We start from the raw sequence: 21082 nt of genomic DNA on the forward strand, positions 1-21082 counted from the left end.
TCAATAAATAAATCTTTAAAAAAAAAAAAGAATACTTAAAGTCCTTACAGATAAGTATCAAGAAAGAAGAATGGAAAATAGAAAAAGTCAGGCCAGCAGCCACCAACGTGGAGGTTCACAGTGCATTAGCATAGAAGGCTGTGAGGCCTGGCTGGGGTTTGGCACCCTGTTCCTAGGCAAGCTTGTGTTTCCTTTAGACACAAGATTTGTGCTCTTTCATCAGCCCAGCTAATACCACCACTGCATGTCCCTATAATCAGTTCTACTAAACTAACCCCACAGAGCAGGGAATGGGGTTTTAGCCTTTTTAAATTCTCTGTACCTTTAGTGCCCCGGACTTAGCAAGTGAGCAAGCACAAACTAACCTGAACTATCAAAAAGAGAGCAAAAAGCTAGTCTCAAAAAAAAAAAAAAAAAAAAAAAAAAAAAAAAAAAAAGAAAAAAGAAAGAAAAGAAAAGAAAAAGAAAAAAAGAAAGTGAAAGGAAGGAAGGAAAAAGAAGAGGAGAGGAGGGGAGGGAAGAGGGGAGGGGAGAAGAGAAGAGGGGAGGGAGGGAGGGGAGGGGAGGGGGGAGGGGAGGGGAGGGGAGGAGAGAAGGGAAAAGAAAAGAAAAGAAAAGAAAAGAAAAGAAAAGAAAAGAAAAGAAAAGAAAAGAAAAGAAAAGGAAAGGAAAGGAAAGGAAAAAGAAAGAAAAAGAAAAAGAAAAAGAAAAAGAAAAAGAAAAAGAAAGGAGAGAAAGGAAAGGAAAGGAAAGGAAAGGAAAGGAAAGGAAAGGAAAGGAAAAAGAAAGAAAAAGAAAAAAAGGAGAGAAAGGAAAGGAAAGGAAAGGAAAGGAAAGGAAAGGAAAGGAAAGGAAAGGAAAGGAAAGGAAAGGAAAGGAAAGGAAAGGAAAGGAAAGCGTTTAGAACAAGGGATCAGGACAGAATTTAGAACTTGAGAAAACAAAAGTCTAGTTACTGAACTGTATGGCTGTCTATGGCCTACAACCAGGAAGTATCAGTTTTACAATTCAAATATATTTGGGGGGAGGGGTGCGCGCGCGAGCACCCACACGAGCCACAAGCCACGACAGTTATGGAGCTCAGAGGACAACCTTGGGAAGTCAGTTCTCTCTTCCAATCGTACATGTCAGGCCTGGATGGCGAATGCTCATGCCGCCTCACTCTCCACAGTTCTGGGGTACTGTGTCTGGCCACAGGATGGCTCTGCCTGGACTGAACTTCTCCCCTAAAGCCTTCAAAGCTGGGAATTCCCACAGGAAAGGGACAAGCGCCGGGACAAGGAGCGCGGCTTCACAGGATCCCAATGGAGGAGCTAGAGAAAGGACTGAAGGAGCTGAAGGGGTCTGCGACCCCATAGGAAGAACAGCATTATGAACTAACCAGAGTTCCCAGGGTCTAAACCACCAAGGACTACACATGGAGGGATCCATCGCTCTAGCCGCATGTGTAGCAGAGGATGGCCTTGCCGGGCATCAGTGGGAGAAGAGGCCCTTGGTCCTGTGAAGGCTAGATGCCCCAGAGGGGAATGCGAGGGCAGGGAGGCCAGAGTAGGTGGGTGGGTGGAGGCATACCCTCATAGAAGCAGGAGGAGGGGGAATAGGATAAGGGGTTTCTGGGCAGATGGGCCCCTAAGTCCCTCCGTTTCCCATGTAGGATGCTCATGATTTGTTCCCTGGACCGTGTATTAGGAGAGCTGCTACGGTAGCTACCAGAAGCGCCTTTCTCATCTTAGCATCTGGAAATCTCACTTAGAGAGCATTTCAGACCTTGTGTGCCAGGAAGAAAAGCCTTTTAAATTTAGTGACTGGAATATGTTATTTTTAAAAACACATCTACTGAGAAGGAACCACTTAGGACTTGAAGTTTCTAATGTTTGTCAAAATCCGAGACCTAGAAAATTTAGTTTCTAGAATTGTTAAGTTTTGGATTATGTTACTAAAACAGTGGTTGTGAAATCAAATTTATGACCCGGACTAACAAAAGCATCTTTTAGTTACCAAAATTATGTTCTGTTACGTGTTTAAATCTCATCAAAGTTCTCAAAGTCCACTAAAATAATTTGTTCATGATGTCAGGCTTAAGAAGAAAATCAGGGCGAATGATCAGCAGTCTGAGCACTGACTTCTCAAGCATGAGAACCTGTGCTGGGATCCCCAGAAACAGGGGAGTGGCAGCCTGCCTTGTAATTCCAGCCTCAGAAAGCAGATTCCTGGAGCAAGCCAGCCAGCAAGACTAGCCACATCGGTGAGATCTCTGTTTGACTGATAGGCCCTGGCACAGTAAAAAAGGTGGACTATCTGAGTGATGGAGGAAGATTCCAGAAATAGATCTCACTGTTCCACATGCACACCACACACACACACACACACACACACACACACACACGTGAAAATGGAAGGAGGAAATGGGGAAGGGAATAAACTGTTTTTTATAAGTACATCCCAGATGGCAGACACTGTTGATTTGTTATAACCCTGAGATACAGGTGGAACTGCACCAGTTTCAGAACCAAAGAAATTGCAGACCAAACAAAAAAATAACTCTGGTAGTAGCAGGGCAGAAGGGAGAGTCAGGCAGTGAGAAACAGTGGGTGAGCAGATAATCCAGTGTGGTTCCCTGTGAGCCCAGAATACTGAAAACTAAAAACAAATCAATAGCTGGTGGCAAGAGGCTCCCTATAATTCAGCACTAATTGGGGACAGACATGGGTTGTTTTTCCCCCCACAATGTTGTGTTATCTCACTCAAAGGGATGGTTTGAGGATGCCTTACAAGCCCATAACCGATAAGACGACTTACCTGAGGTGTACCTCATCACTGAAGGGACTCTTGGCATTCCTGGTGACACAGATGTGACAAATACTTTAGGTTCACATAATCTTCTTCCCAATGCTTTTTTTTTCCAGTTAAAATATTACTACATCATTCCCGCCTCTCTTTCCTGCCACCAAACTCTGTCATACCCCTTTCTCCTTACTCTCTTTCAGATTCATGGCCTCTTCTCCTTTAATTGTTATTAATACATAGGTATGTATCCCTAGGTGCATAAACCCGCTTGGTCCAGTTAGTGTCACATGTCTGCGCACCTGGATGACCAGTTAGAAAGCTCACGCCTGGGGAAGCCTGCTTCTCCTGCTCTCACACTCCTCGCTTGTATTTACTGGGGATGTAGTCCCCCAGTCCTAAGAAGCATTTTAGGATACAGTGTATGAGCTTAGGAGTAGCCTCACTTTTTCAGAATCCAAGGAGGAATTTAAATCAAATAGTATCCGTGCAGCTGAGGAGATGGCACAGTAAGTGCCTGCAGGCCAAGCATAAAGGCCCGACTCAGAAGCCAGCATCCATGTAAAAAATTAGGTGTAGGGGCCCATGTCATTGTGTCACCCACCATGGAGGTGTGGCGGAGACATGAGGACCCTTGGACTCACTGATAAATTCCAGGTTCAGTGAGAGACTCTGTCTCAAAACATTAAGTAGAGGAAGGTAGCCATTCTGCCGAGGGTCACAGAGGACGAACGACAAATGGCTTCAGAACTCATGGGTTGCAGCCCAGGGTTACTACAGACACATGCCTGGGCCACGGTGTGGCACGATCCAGAGGACTTGTGTCCTGACAACTTCGTGCTGTTGCTGAGTTCTCTCTGCTCACTGCTCTCACATCCCTCTTAATCTAAGAATTCGATGATAATTTTAAGGGGGCTTCCAGCCCCTCACTGGGCAGTATCTCTGGCATTTACTATGTTAACGCTTGATCTCCTTCAGGCATTGCTGTTGGAGCAGATTGATGTTTCTAGCACCACCCTAGGAAAGAACTTAGAGATGTAGCTCATCAACAGTGACCACCACACTTAGAAAACATTTGGAAAACTAAAGCTGTTAGTGAAGCTAGGTTGAGATGTTTTTACTACTGGCTCTGATGTAAAAGCTCTCCATGAACAATATGAAGTTCAAAAGGCATACTCTTTTGTCAGTTATGCTAGGGACCTTTATGGTCAGGGAACAAGACCAATAGCAACCCTGGCTGACGTGATGCTCACTGAGCTGGACTGGTACTAATTGATTTCTTATACTCATTTTTGCCCTCAGATTCCGGATATGATTTACTAAGAATCGCTGGTAAGTAGATATGCACTTTGAGGACTTCAGGTAGATGTAACTTACTTTTATATAAAAATTTAGATTTATGGTTCTCTTAAGATTCTTACAAGATTACTTTTAAAGATAAAGAATAAAATAAATACCTCTTTCTTTGTAACCACAAATTGCTGCCTGCCAGTAAGAGAAACTGTCTGAGAAAACTACCTTGCTTGCTTACACTGTTTTAATCAATAACAAGTTGCTTGGTTATGAATGTACATGGAGTTTTTAGAGTAATTTGTTTTCTTTACCTGTACTATGCAATGTTATTTCTTGCAAGGGTATTGGAAAACACTGTTTTTTCTTAATTATTCACTAGAAGAAAACTAAAATGTAATCACATTGCAATTGTATACTGCTTAAAAGATTTTGCTAGGATATGTAAGCTACAGAAGAAAGAATACAAGACGGTATGGTGTGGCTACAACATTGTCTCTCCCATCCACCAACTATGTGTATGTGTAAAGTCTGTGCAAATGGGGGCTAGAGCATTGTTCCTTCCATACACCAATTGTATGTATGTATGTATGTATGTATGTATGTATGTATGTATGTATGTGTATGTGGAATACCTGGAGCCTGCTTGCTGGAGCTCTGCTCTAACCATTCTATGTATGAATGTGTGTATATGTCTGTGTGTAGGTCTGTATGTATATGTGTATGTATATATGCATGTATATTTGTGTATATGAAGTTATTGGACTCTGCCTTTTTGTTTAATCTACTCAGAGTGTGTGGGGGGTGGGGGGTGAATTTTCTCTTTCTTTCTCTTTCTCACCAGCCCCAAGAAATTAAAGGAGTTTCTAGTTTTTCTGCTAGCCACAGAGAGAGCCAACCCCAGTAAATTAAGCTTTGTTCCCTCAGAAAAACTTCTCTGAGTAATTTCTCTGGTCGCTGGCTGCCTTTGGCAACAGCCTCTGTAGGTATTTCGATCCACACCCATCAGTGACTCTGACTCCCAATGGCTGCCTGTCTCTGTTTACCCACCAGATGAATGCCAAAACCAGTCATTGACACAATACTGACCTCTGACCCCCCCCCCCACATATACACACATGCATGCACGCATGAGCACACATCCATGTGAGCACATGCATAACACACATACACAGAGTGGGAGAGAGAGAGAAAGAGAGACAGACAGGCAGACAGAGATAGAGACAGGCCAAATGCAGTAAATACTGAGAGGAAAGAAGGAAGAACAGGTGACAACAAAGACTGAGCAGGAGGAGGTCCCTGAGCAAGCTTGGAGGAGGAGCATGAGAAAATTCTAAGCCTGAGGGCTAAAAAGAGAAGACAGGACAGAATGATCATATAAAGAGAAGAATAGAAGTACGCAAAATGGAGTGGGCTTTGGAAACAAAGAAATGAGTTACAGAAAATGAAAGCAATATAGGATGAGAAAAGTTTAAAAAATCACTGAAAAGAGAGGAAGGGGGGCAAGATGACTGACAGAAAAGTCAGGCCTCCAGTCATTTCACAGATTAGTTCTGTGCCTTGCCCCAGGGATTCCCCTCCCTTTCCTGACAATAACAGGACCAGCAATGAGTGATACATTTTGCAATAGCAGGGTAATAAATTGAAAGCATCAGTGAGCAAACAGGCCCTTAAAATAAAAATTAAGCTCCAAGGAATGCAAATTAAGCTCACATATGACATAATGCTTCAAAATGTGGCACATGGCACTGAAACAGGGCCACGTTCTGAAATCATTTTCATTCCAAAATGAGCTTCCACACCACAGGCTCTGCTACAGATTTTATTTCTACCATCCTTTGTCCACCAAGCTGTAGCTTGGAATCTATTCCATCTTTTCCACTGAGCCAGCAGAGGGACCCTACCTAAGCATCCCTGAGGCTCATACACACTCCTTCCAGCATCCTTAACCACATATTGTCTGGATTGTTGCACCCACCGCCACAAGCTTCCATACACTGTTCCAAAAGGCTTTTATTTATCTCTCTGATTTGGGGAGTTTATATTCACAGTGTACAGATCCTTATTATGCCTGCAGTTGAAATAGGAGCTTCTTCCACACTTACTAGTCTCCTTTGGAAGATAAGGGTTTCTCTCTTCAAAGGTAGAAGATGCATAAGGCAGGGGCTGGAGGTGTGGCTCAGAGAGAGACACTTACCTAGGGCTCCTAAAGCTCAGGTCCTACTGCCAGCACTACAAAAGCAAATAAACAAAACTCGTGTGTGTGTGTGTGTGTGTGTGTGTGTGTATGCCTGTATGTGTCTGTGTGTGTAGTTATGTCTGTGTGTGTCTCTGTGTGTGTCTGTGTGCTGTATGTGTCTGTGTGTGTAGTTATGTCTGTGTGTGTCTCTGTGTGTGAGCGTGTGTGTCTGTGTATGCCTGTATGTCTGTGTATGTAGTTATGTCTGTGTGTGTCTCTGTGTGTGAGTGTGTATGCCTGTATGTCTGTGTATGTAGTTATGTCTGTGTGTGTCTCTGTGTGTGAGTGTGTATGCCTGTATGTGTCTGTGTGTGTAGTTATGTCTGTGTGTGTCTCTGTGTGTGAGTGTGTGTGTGTGTGTGTGTGTATGCCTGTATGTGTCTGTGTGTGTAGTTATGTCTGTGTGTGTCTCTGTGTGTGAGTGTGTGTCTGTTTATATGATTGTGTGTGTGAGCATGTGTATCTGTGTCTGTGTGTCTGTGTGTGAGTATATATGTCTGTGAGTGTGATTTTGTATTTATGAGCATGTGTGTGTCTATGTGTCTCTGTGTGTGTCTCGATGTCTGTGTGTTATAGGAAAATTTAGTCAATATATTAGTTCTTCAAATGGGGATACATTTTTAAAAAGAAGAAAAAAATAGACTTAAAGGTATAGTGAGGGGTAGAATACTTGTCTAGCTTGCTTGGGTGTGGGACTGGATTCCCAACGTTGAGAAAGGACTGGAGACTGAGGATGGGGGAAAGGAAAGGAAAAAGAGGAGGAGGGAAGCAACCAGGGAAGGCTCTCATGGCTCTTGTTTTTAAGAGAAGTGTTTTATTAAACCCAAAAGTATTTTATTAAGTGATTCAAGTTAAATACTTAACAAGTGCAACTTCTAACAAGACAGGGATCTGAATTACACAAGATTCAAATTAAAGCACCAGCTATGTGCTAGATAATCTACTAAAGTGGCCAGACAGCACCATGAACAAAAAAACAGCAAGCATAACTCACCCACATGGCCACTCCTTGCCATCACTGAGAACTGCAGCTTTCCCATGACAATGGTGCCTAAGCTATAATCCACAGAGCCCTTGGTCCTCACTACAAGCCCTGCTCCTCCTTGGCTATCAATCAACACTGAAATCGTCCTTAGCAGATTCCACCCATCTCCACAATGGACCCAGCCCTTCTCCTACCTGCATAGCTATGTGCTTCCTGTATGGACACCCTAATGCAGAGACTACAGACTGCATTCTTTCCTAAAGTCAGTGGAGGAACAGCCATCAGCCTCCAACCAAGACAGGCTGAGCTCTACTCCCAAGTCCTCCACTCACAGTGCATCACTGGACAGTTTACTGAATCTCCAAGAGCTCTGCTGTTTTCTCCATGGGATTGCTATGACAGAGTTATGAGTCTGATCCATGGGAAGACATTTCCCAAGGTCTAAAGTGATATTTACTTATTCAGAAGTAATCATTTCCAGAGCTATACCATGGTAAGAAGTAGTCTGATCTTATAAATTACATTATAATGGAAAAGAAACTGGCCTTAAAAAGCTAGGAGTTGTAGTTGCAGCCCTGGATCTGCCGGATAACACTAACCAAGTCATTTAGCCTCTGCGATCTACTACACAACCGAGTGGTTTTACTAACTTGAAGATCCCTGAAGAGCCTGAAAGTAGTAGAAAACTTGGTTTATAGCAGCTTTGCTTGGTACACTTATGTTTAAAAGGGTTTTAAGAGCAAGCCTGGGAAGAGACTAACAATATAGAATTGTTTACACAGACATAAGTTCTGGATTCTGACAACTTATAAGTGAACTTTTGGAAGAAAATCAATTCTCAGTTTGGAGACTGCTTGAGCCACTGTGATAGATTTCCATAAAACTGCAAAAATCAAAGAACTTTGGTGAAGTTAGGACGTCTCTCCCATACTCCTCTGGGGCGAATCTACCACATCTGTGCTTTCCTGCTGGATGAGATCCAAGTTGTACTCAAGTTTTTGGTTAACTAAACTATACTGATTCTGAGGACAAAACTGGTTTCTCTTTGGCACACAGTAGGTGCATGCACATGCATATGTGTTTGCATGAATGTGTTTGCATGAAGTATGATGCACATGCATATCTGTTTACATGTATGTGTGCATGACCCTATCTAACTTCCTAATTTCAGCTCAAACCTTCAACCTACCAGGAGACTCTGTTAATTCAAGATGAAGTTCAAAACTCCTTGAGTCCCTCCTCCCAAAATCAAGAATCCAATGAGCAACGACAACGTCACAAATGCAAAATGAAGAGACCTCATTGGAAAATAACTCACAGCATGCTGCTCCATCAAGGTCCTGACTCTTCCTACTCCCCAAATTCATCATAAACAGGAGCCACATTGAATTAGGCCCTCACACTCATAAATTCTTTTAATGTAATTGCCCCTTTGCAAGTCTTACCTCCAAATACATTATTAAACACCTTAGTAAATATGCCAAAGCTATAGGGGTGTTAGGACGTCAACATGTGGCTTAAGGAGGACACAGTTCAACCCATCATAGATGCATTACAGACCTCCATTGTTCCAGCTTTTTGCTGTTACAACAATGCTGCCATAAATACTCTCATATGTGCATCTTGCACATGTGTGTGAGTGTGTCAGTAGAATTAACTTCTCGAAGTAGAACTGCTGGGTCGAAGGAATGCATTCATCTGACTATTGTTACATTGTCCCCCAAATTTCTGTGTGATTGGTACTTCCTCTAGCGTGAATGAGTGCTGTCATTTCCCATCATACACAGCACATGGCCTGCATCAGATCTGTCCAATTTGCCATTCTGCCAGTGTTAAGTTGTCTCATTTTGATCTGCTTATTTTAACTCGAGGTGGAGTTTATTCTGTGCATATTCTGTCAAATAAAATGGCATATGGTGTGATGAGATGCCACAGTGATTCTAGATATTAAGTTAATGAATCCAAAACCATTAAGTGTCTGTAATGGTTAACCTTGCCAAGCTGACAGGATTTAGAATTTCTCAGGAGACAAATCTCTGAGCATACATATGACGATGTTTCCAGAGAGTATCAACCAAGAGGGGAAGACCTACCCCAAATGTGGGTGGTATCATCCTGTAGGCTGGAGTTCTGGACAGAAGACAGAAGAGAAATGAGGAGTCTGCCAGCAGCCATCTCTCTCTGGTACCAGACTGTGAATGTACTGCAACCAACTTAGGAGCCTCAAGCCCCTGTCACCATGCGCTCCCCTCCATGAGGGACTATACCCTTAAACTGTAAGCCAAAATACCAAACCGGCATCCTTACTGAAGTTTACAGGCAGGATAGAACCATGATTCCAGGACAGCCCAATGAAGCAGAGCCTGTTCTACATAAAGGGTGTTCTAAGTAGTACTTGCTGAGTGAAACTGGTCACTGGGCAACCCATTCGTCTTCAGTCCGTGCGGTAGAAACCCCTAACTATCTGTGCCTGGCTGAATGGCTTCATTCCTGACTTTAGTAACTTTAAATTAATTAAGGATTTTCCTTCTGCTGACTTTCCTCCAGTTGATATGTTCGCCATGACTTGACCTGATATTTACAAACTACACTGAAAGGAACAGTTGTTTTTCATTTGGAGCTTCTCTGGGAAAGTTTGGCAAATAAGTCAAATTTAATTTTTAGTCTCTGACGAGAATAAACCTCACTGTTTTTGCATACTACCACATTTCTAGAAACTGTCAAACCGGGCCCCACAAGCAGGAGCTGGTATCAGAAACAGACGCATCTAGAGAACAAAGAAAGTTTCAAGTAAATAGACAAGAGGCTGGAAGGACAGGAGTACATTTGCTATAGGACATGCAATTTTTTAAGGGAAAATGGCCTCCGGGTCTTTGGTGTGAGTACTTATTCAGATGAGGACCCCCACAGTGGGGAAGAAGGTTCTTCCATATCTAAGAACTGTGTTTCCTGGGAGCCTTCTTATAGCAGCGGCAATATCTGTGAACGGTAATGGATTCTGTTGGCCACATGTACATCTGAAACGCACATTAAGGTTTCCGTGCCTGGGGATTTCATCATGTTTTTGGCAGGGGTCTGTACACATAAGGAGACCTTTTGTCAAACCACATAACTCTGGCTTGTTTATGAGCTCTAAAATTAAATTATCTTGCATAAATGCTCTGAAGGTAATCTTCATATTAGTGTCAACAGTCCACAGTGCCACCACAAAAGACACAGTCACAATTCATTCTGTGACACTGGGCAGCCCTTCAGCTTCCTTGGTGGTACAATGTGCTGTTTCATGGGAGTTTTGTGACCTACAGACTCTCACAAGTCCGGGGAAGGGAAATTGTAGCTGGAAACACTGCTGCCAAATCTGTAGCAAAAGCAGTCACTATGGAACAATGGAAATGCATGAATGTAAAAGAACAAAACTCTACTTCAGAGCCTACAAACATTTTTCTGTGTGGGACCAAATAGTAAACATTTTACATTTTCCAAGCTATACAGTCTAGGTTTATGGGCAGCTACTAAATTTTGCTATTATGCCATATGAAAAATCACCATAGACAATAAATAAATGGAGAGCCACTGGCAATGTTCTAATAAAACTTTATTTAAATAAAATGGACAGCCACAAAGACTTGACTTGTGGGCCATACACTCCACATAAACATACAGATTGCTCTGGACTGTGTTCCTCTCCCTGTCCCTATGCTCTGCTTTTTGTAGATATATATGGTTAATATGTACCAGACCCTGGTAGGCTTTAAAAAAAATGTGATGCCTGATATAGTGGCTCAAGACTGAAATCCCAGTGCTCAGGAGGTAAAGGCAGGAGCAGGGAGCAGGGAGCAGGGAGCAGGGAGCAGGGAGGAGCAGGGAGCAGGGAGGAGCGGGGAGCAGGGAGGAGCGGGGAGCAGGGAGGAGCAGGGAGCAGGGAGCAGGGAGGAGCAGGGAGCAGGAGCAGGAGGAGCGAGGAGGAGTTCAAGATAGGCTTGGCATATAGAACATTCAAGGACAGAGGGCTACATGAGACTGTATCAAAATATAATTGCTACTGGGCCTAGGGTAAAGTTCTTGCTGTGCAGGTGCCAACACCTGAGTTGAGATCCCCAACATCGATGTAAAAGTCAGGCCTACTTGTGCACATCAGTGACAGCAGGGTTGGTGGCTCAGGGACAAGTGGATCCCTAGAGCTCTCTGGCCAGACAACCTTAGCAATATTTTTTTTTTCTAAGAAGTAATCTTGCTACCAAAATGTGTTGTTTTTAAAAACAAGAGTATACCCTAGAAAACTGTCATATCTTGGGTGAAATTTGTGACTACAGTGATAGAAATATAGAACTTTACATCTTGTGAGGTCATGGCTATCAGGTCTCCTGTATACACCAAACAGTGCCCTCCACCAGATTCCAAATCTGCTGCTATTTTGACCCTGAACCTTCTTTCCAGGACTGTTAAATACAATTTTTATTATTTTCAAACCAAAAAGAGAAACACAAATGCTACCCAACAAACAACAAAATTATGAGTCTTAAGGATGGAGAGGGACCATCCCTTCACCGTAAACGGTAGACACTCTACACTGTGGAATTTGTCCGTTCTGGCTGCTGGGTGCTGATGGCACTGGGGCCAGGAGTTGAACTGTAAGTCGTCGCTTGCCTCACCTTCTGCTTGCTCTCAACTTCTCTTGCTAGGCACACCATCATACCATCTGGAGTTTTCTTTTGATCAACACTTACCTCCTCTGACAGGATGAAAGCCACCCGTATCCCATGTAATCACAGAAGAAAGAAAACGGAGCATTTGCCTTGGAAACCTGGACATTTTCCACAGTTGCCAAAAACAATTGGAAATACATGAATATTGAGATTATACGTTCAGTCAAATCAGCAATGACAAATTACCAGCTTTGTGCAAAGACAAAGCAAAAGTAAAGCTACAAAAGAGGTTTGTGGTGGCAACTCGTACTTCCCAAGCCAGAGTCTCCTGATGGGGTCGGTGGGACTGAGAACTAGTCCAGGTCAGAGGGTCTCAGAAAGACCAAGGCTGAGACAAGGTTATTACTGCAAACCATCAGGCTTTTTATACTCTTATCAGAAACAGAATATAGTGGCAGTTGCCAGGAAGAATACAATTGTAGTTGCTGGATACAGTGACATCTGCAAGCTATACAGAGTACACAAAATTAAGGTCTAAGAGTAATGTCCAACCAAGCTTCTACATGCTTCACTGATGTCTAGGGAGTGAAGAGAGACACAGGTGGCCTGAATGGCTACTCTGCCTCACTAGTGCCTCAGTTTCTCAAGAATTGAGAGGTGTCAGCTGATGGCAGCTCATACCTTTAGTCTTAGCACCTTGGGAAGCAGAGATAAGCAGATCTCTGAGTTTGAGGGCAGCCTGGTCTACAAAGTGAGTTCCAGGGCAGCTAGGGGAAAACAAAAACAAAAAACAAACAAACAAACAAACAAACAAACAAACAGGGAGAGAAAGAACCAAAAGGTACATAAAGGTACACAGGAGCCATGGACTCTAACCTGCAAAACCTCTCAAGGCAGCTAAACCAGGCCAACCCCATGATTCCTCACAAAAGGTTATTCTCTGACAGAGCCTCTGGGAAAGGAAAATGAATGTTTTCATATCCTACTCATAGAATCTAAGTACAAATCCATAAGCTAGTCTGTGGCCTTTACTGAAGGAAAGGAAAAACAACCCCCCACTTCTGTTTTTTAGAATGTGTCAACGTGCACGTCTTGTGAGAACAGAAGAGACTTGACTAAAGGATTCCAAATATTATACAGATCGTGTTTTGTTGTTGTTGTTGTTGAAATCTTTTTTAAATTTTTCTTTTATGTATATGAGTACACTGTAGCTGTCTTCAGACACACCAGAAGAGGGCATTAGATCCCATTGCAGATGGTTATAAGCCACCACAAGTTTGCTGGGAACTGAACTTAGGACCTCTGGAAGAGTAGCCAGTGCTCTTAACCGCTGAGCCATCTCTCCAGCCCCAGATCACATTTTGTAAAGTTAATCAAAATTTTTTGTCAGAACTGGAAAGATGGCTCAGCAGTTAGTGCAGTTGCTGCCCGTGTAGAGGACCCAGATGAGGTTCCTAAGCCCACATGGTAGCTCATAGTCAACTCCAGTTCCAAGGGACCCAGCATCGTTTTCTCCTCCATGATCATCAGGCACTCATGCAGTATACATACATGCATGCATTCAGCACACATAAAATAAAAATAATTTTTAAATTGATTTTGTTACATAAATATGTTTCGTCATCCATTAAAAAATAAATCACTATTGTGGTATTGTGACCTCAGTTCCTAAGACATTGAAGATTTGGGGATTTGTTTGTTTGTTTGTTTAAGTATATTTTTATTAATCCTTTGAGAATTTCATATACACATAGAATGCATTTTGATAATATTCAGTCCCCACTTCTTCCTCTTTCTCCTCCAGGTCCACCCTAATAATGATATATGTAGTCTTTTCTTGTTATAACTCACCAAATATAATTTGTGCTGCTGTATACACATGGATATCGAGCCATCCACTGGAGCATGATCAACTTACAAGGGGCCATACCCTTAAAGAAAACCTACTCTCTTATCCCCACCCCTGAAGCCATCAACTTTCAATAGCTCCTCAGCTGGGAGTGGGGGCTCATGTATCTCTTCCCATTCCATGCTGGAATGTTGGCCAGCTTGATCTTGCGTAGGTCTTAAACAGGCACTCACAGCTGATGAGTTCCTACTACAGCAGCCCTGTCATATCCAGGAAACAGTTTTCCTCTAGTCCTCCCCAGCCACTAGCACTTACAATTTTCCTGCCCCCTCTTCTGCAATGGTCACTGAGGCTCCTTGGGAGAAAGGTATGACATAGATGTCCTATTTGCAGCTGCACTCCAATGACACTTATTCTATGGACTTTAGTCAGTTGTGAGTTTCTCCATAAGTCAACATTCACTACACAAAATCCTTTCTCTGATGAGGTCTGAGATCTGCACCAATCTATCAGCACAGAGATGCAAATCTGTAGAGAAGTTTGCTACTGTGCCCTTTTAGCAAAGTAACAGCAAGAGGTTTACCCTTGGAGCCAATGAGCTGTCCCTGGGTTTGTGGCCAGATTTATAGTAATATTTCCTCCTGTGGTATGGATCTTGAATCAAATTTGTAAACGTAGTGTGCAACCCTCATAACATCCATGCCACTATTCTTGATATACTACATATCTTGACATAACAGCCATTATTGTGGCTCACAATTCACAGTTAGCTAGTCCTGTTGAACAAAGAGAGAGAGACAGAGGCAGAAAGAGAGAGATAGTGAGAAGGGGAGAGAGAGGGAGAAGGAGAGAGAGAGAGAGAGATGACACAGCACCATCAAGGAAGATTTCTGGTCAGAATCAACTTGATTTCTCCATGTTCTGTGACCACAGTGTGTCGTCTTCAGCGATAAATAAGCTCTAAAGTGTTTGTTAAGTGATAAATGCATGAAAAGATTGAAGAGAAAATATGTGGGCTCTACTATATGCTTGACTCTGCTAGGAAATATAACCACTAAGAAAACAAGTAACTTATAATGTTAATTTTTGATTCAGGTTTTAAAGATTGGTGATTATTGTTGGAATATCTTCTCATCTTCGTCTCCACTTGGGAAACTTTGGGAAAGCTTTCTTTTGCCTAACAAGAACTCTCTTTTGTTTGAGGTTGAGCATTGTGTCTGCTGTCTGTAACTGCTGTATGACAAATGGAAGCTCTCCATCATTTTCAATTGTCCCTCCTCCCTGCCTGCTACTCTCCATCACAGGCTAATACATTCTTAAGTACAATGACTGTGATAACTGAGACATGGCTTAAGCGGCCCAGTGATCCACTGGGGGTCCCTGGTAGAAACTGTTTTGGCAACTTGTCTTAGGGTTTTACTGCTGTGAAGAGACACCATGACCAAGGCAACTCTTATAAGGACAACATTTAATTGAACTGGCTTACAGGTTCAGAGGTTCAGTCCATTATCATCAAGGCAGGAGCATGGCAGCATCAGGCAAGCATGGTGCAGGAGGAGCTGAGAGTTTTACATCTTCGTCTGAAGGCTGCTAGGAGAAGCCAGGATCCCACATGGTTAGGAGAAGGGTTACAAAGCCCACCCCCACAGTAACACACTTCCTCCAACAAGGCCACACTTACTCCAGCAAGGCTACACCTCCAAATAGTGACACTTCCTGAGCCAAGCATCTTCAAACCAACACAGAACTGGAGGCTGACACAAAGGAATGGAGATGGGTTAGAAAAGAAGGCTGAGAGGATTAGCAGGAAAGAGCTAAGCTAAGGCCTCATTAAGAGGCAGAGTCCCCCAGAGGGTGGGAGGAGGAGATCCTGAAACTGGCTGCTTCAGGACTGAAACAGACCACAAGCTCTGACAGAGGTGACGATGGCCTCAAATGTGGGCAGTGCCATTTACTTTCTACCTGGTCTTAAATGACTTCTCTCCCTTCTTCACCCCTTCTGAGTTTCTTCATCTACAAAATGGAGATAATATTACACATTTTGCATGATGCATGTTAATGTTTAAATGATATCAGATGAAAAATTCACAGATTGACACTAAATAATGCATGATAGCTTTTATGATTTTTCAATGCTCTAGCTATCTGGTATAATTATACAGAAAGGATATCCGCGTCATTAGTACATAGATCGATTTACCAACACCCTGTAGGGACTGCTGAGATGGCTCAGCAGTTAGGAGCTCTTCTTGTTCCAGAGGACCTTAGTCAGTTCCCACCGGCCACATCGGGTAGCTCACAGCAGCCTGTGACTCCAGCTCTGGGAACCTGGTGCTTTTCCAAGGATGTCCACATCTATATGCACATAAACATGCACACACGCACGCGCGCGCGCACACACACACACACACACACACACACACACGTGTGCTAACATATAGGATTAAACTGTGGAGCTTTTGCTTGCTCCCAGAAGGAAACCCAATCAACTGATTAGAGAATTTTATTGTGATTTTTGGACTTCTGAGTTTTAAGCAGTTCTGAAAATACTTGGCCAGAGAGAGAATTCAGTGTGTGTCATGTAAGCATCACAGCTTGAGATCCATTTCTGAAACCAACTAAAGGTGGAAGGAGAGGACCAGCTGCACACAACCATCCTCTGACCTCCACATCCATGCCATAGCACGCATGTATCCCCACACAGACACTTCACAATAATAATAATAATAATAGTGATACTAATAAAAGCATTTTATAATAATAACACTTAAGGATGAAATCACATAACTTACATTACCTTTAATCATTTGTAAAGATTAGGATATACTTGTGGTTAGGATATACAAGTAAATATCCACCATTATTACTGTACAGTAGACATGTAGATGTACAGAGTAAGAGAATTTGTCACCATAAAGTATCAGTTTTTCTTTACTGTAGCCAACCATTCTGTGACATATGCTTTTGTTTTTATAATATTTTTATTTATTCTTTGAAAGTGTCATACACAGTGCCTTTGTTAGGCTTCTACTGCTGTGATGCAACACCATGAAGCAAGTTGGGAAGGAAAGGGTTTATTGGGCTTACATTTCCACATTGTGGTCCATCATTGAAAGAAGTCAGGAAAGGAACTCAAACAGGGCAGGACCCTGGAGGCAGAACCTGATGCAGAGGCCATGGAGAGGTGTTGCTTACTGGTTCGCTCTTCACGGATTGGTCAGCCTGCTTTCTTATAGAACCGAGGACCATCAGGCCAGGGATGCCACCATAGGAAATGCCCTACAGCTGAATATTATGGAGGCATTTTCTGAAATGGAAAGGAGGATCTCTCCTTTCCAATGACTCTAGCTTGCAAAACCAGCCAGGACACGTGGATACAGTGTATATTGATCATAACCACAACTTCCTCATGGACCCTATATGCATTTATTAAGAAGTCCTCTGTAGTCAGGTGTGGTGGCTCATGCCTGTCACCTCAGCACTAGGGAAGTACAAGCAAGAGGATGTGAGGTTTAAAGTCATCCTCATCTATACAGCAAGTTCAAGGCCGGCCTGAGCGTTTGAGACCTTGTGCCAAACAACAACGAAAATGGAAAGAAGTTATCTGCAGAACGTAATTTTCAGTTGATGCTGTGACAGTGTTGACTATTCACTGTAAAGTCCCACATTAAATTAAAGGCCACACTGGAAAGCCGCAACGCCAGTTACTGCCCAAATTCTCTAAGTATTTGCTCTTATTAGTTCCCCTACTCTCCAGTGTGCTAAAGATTATACCTACTTTACAACTGCCTGTTAGAAATTTTAATGTTCAGGATACATACCTAGTAAGTCACATAAAGTAACTGCTAATTAGTGCATCAACATTCTAAGTCTGGCCCAACTTCAAAACCCAGGTTGTTCATACCCTACTCTGCCGCTTGCCAAACTTTACAGAGAAAGATAAACAATTTTCAAACCAATAAAATGCCCTGCCTACAAAATAGCTACACCTCCCCACCCGCCCCCCCCTCCACACACACAGCCCTCACGCAACATCACTCTGATAACTCCTGGTGGGGGATGGCAAAATTCAAGAAACAGATACACAGAATATGGTCCTCTAGAGTAAACAGGGAGAATTCAAATTCAAAAAGTAAAAGGTTAAAAAAATTCAGTAGCTCTCATCTGAGGCAACCATTTAATTAAAAATTACAACACTACTTTTGGCTTGTACAGTGGCATCACACAAATGAGCTACATCCTAAACTAATTAGAACTACAAGTTATATAAACATAACTTGGCAATTTGATTACTTACTAATTTGAATAAGGCATTTCAAAGGGCACATGAAAACTCTATGCATAAATCAAGGGAATTTCTCCAATTCCAAAGAATCTTATTTTCCGGAGTTAAGTCACAATTAAAAGTGTGTTTAGATGACAATTAAGGAAGCCTTACAACTTGCCTGAGCCTGGAGTGAAACGCAATCAATCTAGGATCGTTTCTCTCTCATCTGCGATAGTAATTTGTGTAATTATAAGCAAAAATTGAAATATGTAAACTATTAGAATCTAAGTAACAGACCAGAAGTCAAGGGGTTCACTGATCTGAGCCAACGCTTGGTGCTTCAGAAGTGTCACTTCGAGAAATGGGCACCAGTTGTACAATAGTTTGTAGTCTTCCCCAGGAGTCTTAGTTTTTAAACCCAGTAGGAATATGTTGCATACAAATTTCTCATTCTCACTTAAAGTACTTCTCAAGGAGGATTTCACAGTGGTAACATTGCTGCCCTCCATTCTTCCTATGAAGTATGTGAAGTTTCATCACAAGAACACACCAGGATTTATTTACCCAGTCCCTACAGAAAGCCGAATAGTTTTTACTGCTGTAACAGTGCTGCTCCAACACTGCAGACGTTCCACGGCAGTGCGGATACGCCAGTTCGTTAGCAGATGAAGTCCGTGGCACAGACCTGAAGTTTCTGTTCAGTTCAGCAGCCTGATCATTTCATGGAGGATACTGCACACAGGAAATCTTTCCATATTGCTCTAGAGCAGCGGTTCTCAGCCTGGAGGTCACCTAAGAAACAGATATTTACATTATGGTTAGGAAGGAGAGAACCCCTGCTCGAGAGCCTCCACAGTGGACATGTTACTGTATTATGACTTATCCAGGGATATGCTCAGTCTCCCTTCTGCTGGGTTAAGTCGTTCCAATTACCTGTTTCTATACCGAATGCAGAGGCTGTCCTAGGGGCCTTGTGTCTGTCCTTCCTGTCCCAACATTCCTCTTCACGGTTAGTGGCACCTCCATACTAGAACATGTTCCAGTCCCAGTGGCCTTAGAATTCTCAGTGTGGCCCCAAGCCCTGTTTCTGGATATGTGGTCTTTCTCCCTGGGTGTCAAGGCCAAAAAGGTACAGTAGAAGGACTGCAGGTTGGGTTCACACAAGATCCACACATGGTCCTTGCCTGGCAGGACTAACAAGGGAGCAATTCTTGGGCCTCCGTTTGTTCTGTCCCACTCCAGGTTCCCTGAATGCTGGAATGGTTGCCATGATACAACGTATCCTATTCTCAGGCTCCATAGAGCTCCCTGAGTGCATGGTATCAGTAGCCTAAACGTAGAAGAAACACATAAAATAAAGAATTTCCTCCTCTAAGTTATATGCAACCTTATTTATGCACCTCAGCTGCCAAAACATTTGATTTGACATATTTAAAGTCTTTAGCTTTGAGAGACTTAAGTTGTGTAGGGGTGGGGTGGCAACAGGCTGGCTTCCTTTTGAACCTGTGCCATCCAGACACAGGAAAGCAGAGGTTCTGTCATCTGGAGAACCCCCTCCCTGTGCCTGGGTTACACCCCACCACGTTCTAGAAGTACCCCCTATAGCTCTTATTTGTTTCCTCTCAACCTTGAGTCCATTCCACACATGCACAACAGACTATCAACATTAGTATCTAAATGTTGTCTTGTCCTCTAGCTGGATCCATTACAAAATGTACATATTGCTTAATAAAGAAAGAATACTGATAGGCTCTAAGATTAATCAGTGAATTGTAAATACCCCATCCCCTCTGCTAAGCTCTGACAAGAAAAAACACAAAACAGTTCATCTGAGAGTGCTCAAAGTCTCTCAGCAAAAGTCAAATGTCAATCCAGACTCTAAATAGCCTATCTTTGTCAAATGTAAAATGATACCAAATTTGGTTTATTTCCTCGAAGACTGTTTAACCAAAAGGAATAGCCCATATACACTTCCAGATAAAATTAGCCTTTATTTAACCGAAAGTTCAAGCTTCTTATAATTTGTAAAGAGGTGTCTAGACAGTGACAACCAGCCTAACAGAAAGAGACACGTGATTAACCAAGCAGATGGCCTGTTTCAGTTTAATGGACAGACGGGTTTTTATTTAGATTGATGACTCAACTAGGGAAGGTATTTAGTTTGAGCTGTTCCCTTGAGGACCCTAGATGGCTGGACCCCAATGATTAGTTGAGATTGGAGACTTCCTCCTACCAGAAGTGGCTTCCATAATTCATAAAGCTTCAGGTCTACACCAAGCAAGCTCAGAGCAGATGAACGCACTCCATCAGATGGCATGCTAACTTATTCTGTTTCCGGTCTCAGAAAAGCAGAGTAGACAAGCAAAAGCCTTTTCCATTTTTCAAAGGTCATATCGAGAGAGAGAGAGAGAGAGAGAGAGAGAAGGGAGGGATGGAGGAGGAAGGAAGGGAGAGAGAACAGAAGAAATTGTTCCTCATTTAAATCATTTTCCATGAGTGACTTAAATCGGTGTTCATAAAAATTTGTCGAAGGTAAATGGCCATAGAAGTGGGACATGGGGCAGGACCTAGCAGTGGACACAGGGCAGGACCCAGCAGTGGACACAGGGCAGGACCCAGCAGTGGACACAGGGCAGGACCCAGTGGTGGACCTGGGGCACTGATTGAAGGTTGCTTTTATGTACTTCTCAATTTTACACCTTGTGCTCTTGTGAGGAGCAGGTGTGGCCGCGGCCCCAAGATGGCGCCCGGGACTGCTGCCAAGTCTTATGACTGGGACCTGACTTCCTCATATCCCTCAAGATAGCCATGTACCTTGAGCTGCATTGCGCAGATGCACCATGACGTAAGATCAAATGATGTGACGAATGTAGTCCTGAGCCAGTGAACTGTGCCTATGTGGACTGGGGTGATGGGGAGTGGACGAGAGGGCATAAAGGGGGATGGCCGAGAGAGGTCGGGGCATTTTTCTTTTTCCTGCATATTGTGAAGTTCCTGAATAAACTGCCTTGAGAAGGACATC

General features: G+C 42.9%; 1 protein-coding gene and 1 long non-coding RNA gene across 3 annotated transcripts in view; one reads left to right on the forward strand and one right to left on the reverse strand.

Moving 5' to 3' along the window:
- The first annotated feature begins 1048 nt into the window (after nucleotides 1-1048).
- Gm38559 (predicted gene, 38559) lies at nucleotides 1049-10876 on the forward strand. The gene is made up of 3 exons (NR_168262.1): nucleotides 1049-2245; nucleotides 4087-4116; nucleotides 8470-10876. It is a non-coding gene; the product is annotated as a predicted gene, 38559 (long non-coding RNA).
- A 5701-nt stretch (nucleotides 10877-16577) lies between these two features.
- The window catches only part of Zscan30 (zinc finger and SCAN domain containing 30), a 54715-nt gene continuing 50210 nt past the window's right edge, over nucleotides 16578-21082 (reverse strand). For both annotated transcript variants that reach the window (NR_163795.2, NM_001370937.1), the window contains one exon: nucleotides 16578-18852. The gene's annotated coding sequence lies outside the window, so the exon portion shown is untranslated. The remainder of the gene's footprint in view (nucleotides 18853-21082) is intronic.

The sequence above is a fragment of the Mus musculus genome, chromosome 18 (assembly GCF_000001635.26).
Source record: "Mus musculus strain C57BL/6J chromosome 18, GRCm38.p6 C57BL/6J".
Classification (NCBI taxonomy): domain Eukaryota; kingdom Metazoa; phylum Chordata; class Mammalia; order Rodentia; family Muridae; genus Mus; species Mus musculus.